Consider the following 11,269-nt stretch of genomic DNA (forward strand, 5'->3'; position numbering starts at 1 on the left):
CGAGTGCAATTCCCCAGCAGCTCAAGCAGAGCTCTCTCGAGGCTGTGTGTTCCTAGCCTGCTCCCTTCTCTTCTGCTAAATCCTTCGGGCTTACATTAGTGAAATTCCCAGAAAGGTACACGACAGCATGAGACTTTTACAGTGTCAAGTAGTGTTAATAAAAATCCCCTTTTCTGCTTTTATTAAAGAAAGAGATGTTTCAAAAATATCATTAATGTACTAGCACAAATAAGTGCTAATGTTAGCAAGAGCCTGTGAACCTGGGAAACTAGACACAGCTAATACAAAATATATAGACAAATCTCAGTCGTGTTGGTAGAAGGATTACTTCTGATGCACACAGATTAAATAGTGCTGGGACTGGGCTGGTACTTGTAAGTGGTAATGGCAGAGATAGTAGATGGACTGGAAAGAGTCTCAAGCCTCTGCCTTTCTTAAAAAGCAATTCCTAAACATAAGACTAATGCTAGTGGGTTTTCAAAATGTCTTCTTGAAAGTAATTTTTTGGACATTTTAACATGGAGATGTCTGTTTTTTCTTTTATTTGAATTGTATTTCAGCATCAAATGTCAAAAGCGTATACTTTGTGTCTGGCTAGGAGTAGTGTTTGGGTTTTGTTTTTTGTAGGAGGGAATTCTTTGTAATATTGAGATACTTTTTATTACACTGGCTTAAGCATGTCAAAAGACTAGTGTTAGAAATGTTATAGTCTGTAGACTTGTACTGAATCCAAGGTATGTTTTATAACTTGCAATTTTTCTCAGTTACTTGTTAAAACTTGTTCACTCTGATTAAAGCCGCACCACAATTAACATTTAAGGTTATGAAGGGCTGCTTTCTAGAGATTAGTATTTTATACCCCTTGAAAACTGAGACTCACTGCTGTGGGATGTCGCATGTAAAGCAGATCTTGAGGGTTTAACTGCTAAATTGAGTCAGAATTTTTATATTTACATTGCATTTCTCTGATGTTCTTTAGTTGTAGGCATGCACACTTGGTTTTGCTTGGCTTTTGGGTTTTTCTGTTTCAGTTTGGGTTTGCATTTGAATGATTGAATTGTCTGCTCTTAGCTCTTGGTTGTGTAAAAAAAAAAAAAAGCTAATATTATGTAAGATGGCCACATGTTTAGTTGTTTGTATTTTCGTTTTGGTCAGAAGAATGAGTTACTGTATGCTGGGGGCTGTTTAAATACGCTGACAAGATGAAGTGCTAAACCCATTTGATGGAGTCAAGCTGTTTGGGGATTCCATTTCTGAGTGATGGTAGTTAGTTACACTGGGGGCATTTAAAGGAGGACTCAGCCATCAGTTGCACTTATTGCTTATTCACTTTTTTTCTCAAAATCATTGTGGAACTCAGATGACCTTTTCCAAACTACCTCTGAAGTAATTCAGGTTATTGAGTGCTCCATTTTGCTGTTAATCTACTTTATCTTGGCCTACAAGAAGTACTTTTGAGGCAAAGATGATGTCTTTCATGTATTTATGTAGGATTTTAGTATAACAAGACCTTAATGACGGCTTTTAGGTATTACTGTAATAAAAATATGTAAGGTTTATTTGTAGTTAGAAAGTAAATAAAGGAGGTGAATTAGATAAATAACACTCAGAAATCCTTTGATTTACATCCTTAAAAAGTTCCCCCACATTTTTACATTGGGAGGATACTGTCAACCTTCAGAATTTCTTATGTCGTAAATCGTTAGGATTATGTATGACATTTTTAATCACATTTATTGTTGGGCTGGTTGTAAACCACTTACCAAAAGGCAAGATATTACCAGCGTTGCCACTCTGCTTGATACCATTTGGAGAGAGATGTGATACTGGGTCAGACCAAAGATAATGTAGCTGGTATCCTGTCACCAGTGGTGGTCAATAGCAGAGGCCTTGAGAAGAGTAGAAAAACAACACAGAAGCATAGTGATACCTCCACAAAATACTTCTTCCAGCCTTTAATGATTCACAGCTCAGAGAGATCCAAAGCCAGGGGTGCTGGTGTTTTATTTAACAGGCCCTCATGGATTTTCCTTCTGTGAAGTATCCCTGTTGGTTTTTGAGCCCATGTAAACTTTCAGTGTTCATAATATCTTGAATGATGCTTTGGTTACAGTTAAAATAATTAGGAATTAAGGCATACCTTAAACAAGTTTACCTAAACAAAATTTGAGCTCCTTTTGCATATGCAGTTTGATAATTTTAGTTCACTTTTCCCATACAGAAATCCTGTTTGATTAGTGCATATGATAAACAGTGCTCAGGGATTCAACCAATGTGGTTTAGTGCCTGAAGGCTGTTTTTTGTTAAAAGTGAAAGGAGGGTAGCAAATTACACACTCAGCTAAAGGAAAACAGAGATGAGAATTGACTCTGCTTATTCCTGTACGATGCTGAGCGAGTGATTTAAACCCAAATATGTGTATGTAGCTCCTGTTTGCTTATGGCTTCTCTTGCACCTACCTGTAAGTGCCGTCAGTGGTGACAGAAACTGTGAAACCCAAGCATTTCTGCCAGTTAAAGTGTGACCTGGCCGCCACCCCAAAATAAAAATACCCAGAAGCTGCTGCCCTGAGCCTGTGTGGTCTGTTGAGAATGATATGGTGAAGAAATGCATTCTCATGGAAGAGCAAATGTACTTCTGTACTGTCCTTGTGGAAGTGTGTTAAAGGAAAGTTGCATGGGCAGCAGTTGATTATGATTTTGCCTAAGCTTTGAGAATGTAGTTTTGAAAATAGTATTTCTTTCAGTGGGTGGGGGGGATGTATCAGGTCTGTACACAAACTACAGATGCACCTTTGTCTTCAAGAATGTGTACATTAAGGACTGTTACGTGCAACCTAGTAGTTGAAATTCCTGAACCTTCTTCAAACCAATTGAACTCCTGTTGTATCCAAATTTCATCTCTTAAAGTCTTTGACATAAGTTTATAGCAAATAGCAGCCTTCAGTACTTAACATGCTTTTGGACAAGGTGTTAGTCATCTCTTTACCTAAACCTGCCAGTGAGTAATACAAAATGCCTTCCAGTGAAGAGAGGGGCACCACTGGGACTATTTCGGATTTGACTTTGGGTAAAAGGAATAAATTGTCTGAGCTGCTGCAGACAATACAGTGTGAACCTAGTATTAAAGTTTTGCCAATTGTGAATGTACGTGCAGACACAAATATACAGCACTTGAATTGTCTGTGGATCACACTTCATTTTTTGATATTGCAATAAAAAAAATTCAGGTGTTGATTATACATGGAATATTTGAAATTCAGTGTAAGCACTTTGATACACTGAACTGCATGCAGTAAAGTCAGCAATTTTTTGTTAAAGGCACAGAGTTCTTATGTTATGACACAACTGCATAAAGCTGCTAAATGCATATTTGATTTCATCCACTTTAAACCAGTTAACATATATTAATTATACTTCAAAAGTGAAGCTCTAACTGAAAAGTAATCATCAGGAGGAATAAAACAGTAATTCTTAAATACTAGCTCGAAACTCAGTGTTGAAGATGACTTAGTTATAGAATCTGCCATTTTCAAGCCACAGAAACAGTTTTTGTCTTGGAAATATAACTCGTTTTGTTGGTAGATAAATGCAACAAAACTTAAAATACGAGCTTCCCAGTAGTTTTCCAGGAGCTGTAATCAGTAATGAGACTCCATTTGTAGCTGTTAAAACACACAAAGAAGCAACAATTCCTGCTTTAAGATATATGTAGTCCAAGTCTATCATACTGGTTATAATAAATATTGTGGAGAATCAGGGAAATTGCACTGGCAGAACAGCAAACGGGACATGGATTTAATGTAGGTCAACACTAACTGGAGTTAAATTTTTTAAGAACTTGCATAAATGGCCTTAGTCCTTAGGGTCTAGCTATTTATTTTAGTATACTGTATGAATATTCTAACATTTATGTTTGCCTGAGCAGCACTGATGTTTTTATTGTCATGCAGCCTCTATCCTGAGAACAGAACCTGATATAAAACAGTGGGAGTTAATCCCACGAGCCTATTCTGTCCTTCAGCGATGTCTGCGTCCAGCTTGTCGAGGTATTGCACTAAGCAGAAGCATGCTTTTGGCTCGTATCAGAGTTCTTGGTCTTCCCTTCTGACTCTCAAGAAATCCCAGGAATTTCAGCCATGCCTGGCATCGCAGATCATGACTCCACAAATTGTGTTTGTCTTCTGTGAGGGATTTTGCCTATTATTGCAGTTCACCCACTTACCAGCATGATCACATTTGACGGGTTCAGACCTTTGCAGTATTGCAAATTAGAGCCTTGAATGATGGATCAAAGGGGCAGAGGGAGATCAAATGCTTGCTGCCTTGTCCAGTACAAGACTGGCATGTAGCAGATGTAAAGCTAGCAGGAGGCAGTTTCAAAGTAAATAAAAAGAGGTGGTCCTGCACTCAGAATGTAATTGAGCTATTGAATTCCTTGCCAGAAGATGTGGATGTGAAGGTGGTATTTGCTAAAGGCTTACCTTAGAGGAGACCAAAGAGATATGTGAAAGAAAATCCACCAAAGGGTACTAAGATTGAGAGCACATCTGATTTAAGAGACCCCAAGCCACAAAAGCCTGGTGGACACTGGGATGCATACCCAGTAGGAGAATCATACATGGCTGCTCTGTCCTTAGGCTTCTTCACGGATATCCGCTTTTGGCCACTTTGCTGGAGTCACGATGCTGAGCAAAGCAGACCTTTAGTCTGATCCAGTACTGTTACTCTCAGGCTCTGCTCCCCCCCCCCCCTTTTTTTTTCTCGGTTCTGTACTGTTGTTACACAGCTTACATCAGGGATAGTTGAAGTTTTGTCTTTTTAACCATGGAAGTAACTTTTGAGGGGGAAGGCAATGAAGGCAAAGGCAAGAGCAGCTCTTCTAAGGTTGTGTGTAGTCATTTACCTCTGCCTTTGCTAAATGCAGCTGCGAGAGCACTGGAGGCTGCAGCACAGTAGGACCTGAGCTTTCTGTATGCTTTAGGCTGGAAACAGTCTAGCAGAGCTCATTTGGTGCTCTTCCTGAGCTATAAGGCTTTTCCAGCCCCAGCATCTTGCCAACAGTTGTGGTGATACAGGAGCAGGAACAGCATGTAGCTGTGCTACAGCATATTGTCTTACTCATGCAGGTTGTCTTAGGGATTTCTGCATTGTACTCTGTGGGCAAACTGTAAAATCATCATCTGTGCATGGCAGAAAAGTCTTACAGAGGTGGACTTTTACCATCATATGAGAAGGCATAAAATAGCCTACATGTTAGATTCTGCCCTGTTGGGAAAGAAGGTTATTTGCTGTTCATTTTAGAAAATATGTTGGCAATACCACAAGACCTGGCAATGCTGCAGGCCTTAGATAAAGTTAGTATTGATAAGATTCCTAACCTGAGAGTACCTTTTTCTGTGTTTAGCTGATTCTTATCGGCCTGGCTTGCAGGACCTTTAATTTGTCTCCTCTGAGATTACTAGTTTCAGCATTGAGAAAATGTACTGCTTTATCCCTAATACTTGCCAAAGGCTTTATTTAAGTAGTAGAGAGGCAATAAATGACTGGGTTTGGTGTTACAGTTGCTTGTTCTGTTTACGTTTTTTGATGCTTAGCCTGTTCACTGCTAGTTTGTTTGCTTAATTTTTTCTTCCTAATTGAGAGAGTCTGTACCCACCTCTGACCTGTTCTTTTTTTTCTTCATCTGTTCACTATGGTACAAAATCAAGAACCTCCTTTGAGATAACAAGCAGCTTTCTGTGGAGCTGCAGCCATAGATTAGTAGCGCGAGGTTTTCTATTAACAAATTTTAAAAGAAGTGAATGTCTCCATTCCTCTGACTTCTGCTGCAAAAAAGAAAATTGCCTTTCTGAAAACTGACATATGAAAAGCCAAAAGAGAATTTTTATTTTTTTATTTAGTAATTTCAGGATAATTAGACGTTACTTGTCTTGTACAACCTCTGTGTTGCACTGTGCTGGCATCTGTGCCTTCTCCATAAAACCAAGGCCCGCAGGTGATGGTCACTGACACGGAGTCCCTCAGCCCTCCTTTTCATCTCCTAGTGCTCAGGTATTGTAGGCTCTCTCACCACACTGCTCTGTCCCCATCCTCGCTGCTCAGGGAGTCCGGCACTGCAAGCTTCCCTGAGCATCAGGCCCATGGCTCTAGCAAGCCCCTTGGATCCTCATCTTCCTGGAGCATTTCCCTAGTAAGCAGCCTTGGGCTTTTGAATCTGAATTCTCATCTCCTTGGTGCGCTCCTGCAGCTGGTGAAGTGCCACCCCCTTACACAGGATGCCAAATCTCCCTTCAGGAGATGTAAGCAAGAAAACCTGCCGCCTCCTTTTGGCCAGGCTTTCCATACCTGGAACAAAGCTGCTGTTGAAAGCTGGGGGTGGGGTGGTGCCAAAGGCAAAAAAGATGTATCCTGGAAAAGCCTAGCGATCTAGTTTTTCAGGTAACTGAAATAACGCTTGGGGTGGAACTAGTGGAATCCCTCTTTAACGTCCAGAAAGATTGTGGGTTTCACAAACTCTATAAACTGAGGTTATGTCCCCAAAAGTCACAACACCAGTAAACAAGGCAATACTATAGTCATTTTTAGCATTTTCAGGAGAAGTTTACAGACATTCAGAATGGCTCGATTTTTAAAAGTCATCTTCTAACTACTTGGTTTTGAAACCTTAACATGTTGAACCTGCATGTCATCATGCCCTAACAGGGTTTTAAATGAGTAGCTGCTGTTTACAGCTATAATTATTGTACCAGTTTTGTGAATGTTTTTGTTTCTGAAGTAGCAGAGCAGTATTCTTTTCTTAAAATGAACAAGTGTGGTGTTAAATGATAATGGCAATGATGTTAAACTGTAACCAGCACAGATAGAAACAGCTTTTTGGGAGACTGTTGCTTTAGCTGTGTGTGGTACTCCTATTACACACATTTTTAGGAAAAGAAATCAACTGTCTAGTTCTACAGGATATTATGCAATTTCTTTCAGAAAGAAAGGCAACTGCGCTTTCTTTTTCCAAGTGCTTGCTCATCCGCGTTCCTCAGGTGTCATCATACATCTCCCTCCTACCTTCCCCAGTCCTTGCCGCGCTTCTCGTTTTCTGGCATTTTATTGTGAATGATGATGGTTATAGAGGCAGTGTTTTGAGACAATGTTCTGCGTGATAGACATTCTGTAAGTCCTATGTACCAGTATATTTCAAAAGTAATTAAAAACCATAATGTTCGTTTTCTCGTCTTAAATTTCTCATGCCTTATTGATTGCTTTTGTTTCAACCTAGTAAATCACGCAAGCCTATCTCTCCAAATGAAAATACTTTTAGTTTTTTATCTAGTAGTCACTTTCCTGTCAATCTAAGAATTTCTGCCCTGTGTTGCAGGACAGGAGACAAAATTAGGGTTAGGCAATAGTATCTAGCAAAGATGAAATAATTCTAGCCTAAGAAAATAATATTTATTTTGTCATAGACCAAAGTTAACTCGTCCCCTTCATCCCCAGTCCTGATTCATTAGTCAACAGAATTAGGGCAACATGACCCTTCTACGCAAATAAATTCATGGATGAGGCATTGCCGTTATTAAACTGTAGTATTTGTTGCCTGCCCTTATTCTGCTTGTATAGTAACGGGGAGAGAAGGAGGAAGATAATTTTCTTAAGCTGTTCCCATCTTATTGAATGGAAACCTTGTAATACTTTTAAGAAAGAGGTGAAAAAAAACAATGCCACTGATTGCTGCAAATGATGATGTAATTCTTTTTTCCCGTTAGGATCTACAGAAATATTAACTACTGTAGAAAAGAAGCAACCAATTGTCATACACAGTTGTAATAGGTACAAATGCAAAAACACAATTAAAAATAAGACATGAATTTTTGAAAATGTCAATAATGCAATTATGATGCTGTGGAACACTGGTTACTGGGTGAGCAGGTACTGAAGGTGCAGAGTTGGAGCTGTAATTTGACCTTGTTGCACAGCCTGCGTATTTCACAGCCTCAAGGCTACCTCCAAGAAACCACATCTGCCTCTAGAAGTCACTGGGCAGTAAGTGGCTGGAGACTGAGGGAATACTTCAAGGGAGATTCATTGTGTATGTTTTTTTCTGGTTCTTATATTCTTTCCAGGCTTCTGCTTTTGGCCACTGTCTTTGCTGATTTCTCCTCTTGAGTCAGGCTGCTGCCCAACCCTGACAAAGCCCCACAGCCCTCCTGGTGAAAGGGAGGGGTACGGTGAAAGAAAAATGAAAAGTAGCTGTATGATGTGGGAGGAAGACAAGATAAGGGGAAGGATGTGAGGGTCAAAGCGTCAAAAATGGGAATTCTGCCCAGAGATGTGAAGGATCAGGGGATGGAAACAGTTCACAGTCACCAGGGGACACTGGGCTAGATAGACCTTGGCCTGATATAATGCAGCCACTCTTATGTTTTGTCCTTATGTAGGAAAAAGAACAAATAGGTGATAACTATGCCAGTGTACTGCCAAGCATGATAAAAGAGCCATTGGCTTCTCTACCAAAGGAAAAGATGGGCGTACAAGTGTGGGAGGAGAGAATACAACGGGTATTTTGGTCAATTTGGCACTGCTTTTTCATGAGCAGTCATTCAGGGAACTCATAGGGGTGGGGATATTCTTTTTTTTTTTTTTTAGTGTATGGCATCAGTCCTGCCTTCAGCTCCCTCTGTCCCTTCTGAATTGTCTGCTTAGTGGCCTTTTTTCTCACCGGAGAAGGTGGGCAGGGAGGCAAGAGGAGCTGACCTGCGTGGGAGCAGGTTAAGTTCCTCCTTGGGGAAGGGGGAGGAAGTTCCTTTTTACTCCTACCGGAGCAATTGAAGATCATCAGAGAAATTATGGAAATTGCTGTTCTTTCCTGATACTTGTAGGACTGTTGCGAAGTTCATTGTGATCCAACTCATAATGAGAGAAAGATGATAGAAATACTTTGCATGCACATCATATTCAAGTAATGTTGTTAGAACAACTGTTAGTATTTCTGACTTCAGCACTTGATTTTGCAGCTTTCTCATTGTCATAGTAGTGTTAAATATGCAATTTCCAACCTTAAAGAAAAGACAGAAAAGGTAACTGATGTATAACTCGGTACCTTTTCTGGCACAGCCTACAGTGGTGGAACACATGCATCTACCTGAGTGACTGAACGTATGTACAATATATTTGTTATATTGAATATATTTGCAGAGTAAAAAGGAAACATTATGCACGGTATGGAAGTTTTACGTGGTCATTTTGTTCATATACCAAAGCAAGACACTCCCCCACCCTGGTTTGAAAAATTATTCAGGTTCATAACTAGTTTGAAGCATCTTGATTGTAGCTGATATGATGTGATTCAATGTAGTTGTGGGTTTGTTCAGTGTGAACAGGGAAGAGAATGATTTTGTCATCCCCATCTTCCTTCTGTTTCTGTTACGCGAATCAAATGGCTGAGTGATGCGCCTTCAATCAGAGATGGCACGTAAAAATTTCAAACTCTGATGCTTGTAGAAATGTGTGAGTGCTCATGAAAATGGGAAAAGACGACAAGATTGAAGTTAGTGTTACAGCACATGACTTGACATGTATGCCATAGATGTCAGTGTTATTTACACAGAAATAAAAAAAAAAATGCAGTGAAAAGTGCTTAACATAATGAATCATTGAGGTTTAAATTAAAAAAAAAATCCACAAATTTTTTTTTACTAGTGATTAGAGATGTACATTTTTCACTTAAAAAAAAAAAAAAAGGAATTTCAAGTGCTCTTTCTTTTATATAGATTAAGAGGGAAGTAGGTACTCTAAACCAAGGGCCTGGCAAATAAAAGCTTTCTAGTAAATCTTTTAAGAATAGCTATAGACTGTTCTTAGAAGATATTCCAGATGGTTTGAATTTTACCTGTGATTACTAGCTTGTGAATAGCTTATATTCCGGAAGTATTTTCTATAATAAGTGCAGAACCATCAAGTTCTCTACTGCTTTTTCATGAGTGAAGTCATGCTATGATGAAAAACTGGTACTGCTTTCTGTACTAAAGTGCTAACGTTTTCTTGATATTGGGCATCCTAAGAGCCCAACTGAAAGGCAAGCAACCACAGTATATTTTAATTAACATATAAGTATATTAATTGTTTGAAATCAAAATTGATTTTTGCTATTTTTCTTTTTTTCTTTTCAACTGCAATGGCATTTTAAATCTCAATCAAAGATCCATTAGAAGTGAAGGTTATAACCAAAAGCGTTTAAGTGAAAATGGATGATTTGACATCCTAGGAGCAACAGCCTCCTCCAGACTTTGTGCTTATGCAGGCTGTGTATTTGACAGCAGTGAGAGCATGCTTCTTTAAAACTTGCAGATTAGTTGTGGAGCTTTTTTAGACTGTCTTGTCACTTTTTCTTGCTCATGTTGAGAATTATGTCCACAAAGGGCTTTTCATGTAGTTGTTCTGTGTGATGGTGTTTGTAGTTCTTGTCCTAGAAGATCAGCAGGATTTTGGATTTCTTTTAGGGGAGCTTTCACTTTTACTTTTCACAGAAGTCCTAGAGATTCTTGTGTGTACAAGATTAGTGGTTAATAAGGAATTTTTTTTAGGATATCAATTTGAAAATAACTTGGGGGGCGAAGGGAGGAAGGATGACACACAGTGATGGAGTTCTGGCTGGGATGGCCTAGGAGTGTAAAAGAAGTATGTAAAGAATTGTATTTTACTATATATATCTTGTTTGTAGACAGTTAATGCATTTGGACAAACTCAGAGAAGTTTTGGGATACATGAACAGTTCTTCAGCGTGTATGCCTGAAAAGTGGAGCGATCTGATTTTTAAACAGTTCAGTTTGGAAAAGTTCCACTTAGAACCACATCTTTTACGATCCATAAGTCTGTAACATGGGGACTGGATAGAAAAGTTCATCGTTTCTAGATAGCGGGTTCAGTCTGATGGAGTATTCTGGAGAGGTTGGATTTCCCCATTTGATAAAATAATATTGGTGTATGTTTCAGTCACTGCTGCCTGGTCTGGAGATGTAGAGTCCCTCTCTTAATTCAACTCGGGCAAGGGACCCAGTTAACACCACCTATTGTATGTTACAAGTGAAATAGAATTTCACGGTGAAGGGTAAGTGGACCTTGTGTTTGCGTTCCCAGTACTACTAAGGATGGATTTGTTCCTTCTAAAATCCGAAAGAAAACTGTTCTCAGCCTGTCTTGTGTTAGCTATTTTCCTCACTTGTCACTTCTAGCATGGATTGTACTGCATTTTGTTGACATTCTTAGTATTTTTTTTT

The 11,269-nt window shown here is 39.2% G+C and overlaps 1 protein-coding gene across 2 annotated transcripts in view; it reads left to right on the top strand.

Moving 5' to 3' along the window:
* Window positions 1–11,269, top strand: part of GTF2F2 (general transcription factor IIF subunit 2) — a 98,366-nt gene that overhangs the window by 19,404 nt on the left and 67,693 nt on the right. The window lies entirely within an intron of this gene.

The sequence above is a fragment of the Aptenodytes patagonicus genome, chromosome 1 (assembly GCF_965638725.1).
Source record: "Aptenodytes patagonicus chromosome 1, bAptPat1.pri.cur, whole genome shotgun sequence".
Lineage (NCBI taxonomy): Eukaryota > Metazoa > Chordata > Aves > Sphenisciformes > Spheniscidae > Aptenodytes > Aptenodytes patagonicus.